Genomic DNA, 852 nt, shown 5'->3' with positions numbered 1-852 from the left:
GGGGGGGGGGTGGTCCCTGGTTAGCTGGTCCCTCCCTCTTCCCCCTCCCCCTAGTGGTTTCCGGGGCCTGCGGGACCGAGGGGTGGGAATCGGGGACCCGAGACCCTCGCCCCGGCCGGGAGCCGGGCTGGGCCTAGCGCCCCCGGGTCTGTCACCGGCAGGGGAAACTTTCCCCAACCGGACCGAGCTCCAACACCCTCCGCCGCCGCCGCGTCCTCGAATCCCACTCCCACTCCACCTCCTCCAATGCCTTCCCCTCCCACCGACCCGAATCTCGCTGCGTGTGACGGATGGGGCAGGGAGCCAATCGAAGGTGTGGGTAAGCCAATCGCGACGGCCGGAGGAAGGGAGGGGGCGGGGCTTGCGCCGGACCAGTTGGAGCGGAGTTGCACGCGGGCGGGGGAGTCATGGAGACGCCGAGAGCTATCCACGCTCGTCCATCCCTAGTCGCCGGCCCCGCGAGCTGGAGGGTAGTGTCACTCGCAGGGGCTGTGACCCGGGGAGACACGCAGAGGGGCCCGAGATACTTTATTTCTCTGGCACCACGAGAGACGTTGTCTTTAGACACGACGAAGCCTTAAAGCCGCTCACGATGTGGCAGGAACTCCGAGGCCCGTTTCTAAAATGGCATATATTGTCGTGATCGTGTTCTGGACACGAGCTCCCGGTGCACGGGCCGAGGGTCGCAGGAGTTGTCTGTGTACCTCGACCTCAGTGTCACTCAGCTGCTCCGGCGTGGGGACTGTGAGATTTGGAAGGGCACTTTGAAAATGAGTAGAGCCTTCTGTCGATTGATGATTGGGAGAGTAAAGTATCATTGTTTGTAATGGCTTCACTGGTTCCTTTTTAATT

This window comes from Myotis brandtii, unplaced genomic scaffold (assembly GCF_000412655.1).
Source record: "Myotis brandtii unplaced genomic scaffold, ASM41265v1 scaffold23, whole genome shotgun sequence".
In the NCBI taxonomy this organism is placed as follows: Eukaryota; Metazoa; Chordata; class Mammalia; order Chiroptera; family Vespertilionidae; genus Myotis; species Myotis brandtii.
This window is presented reverse-complemented; position numbering follows the sequence as displayed.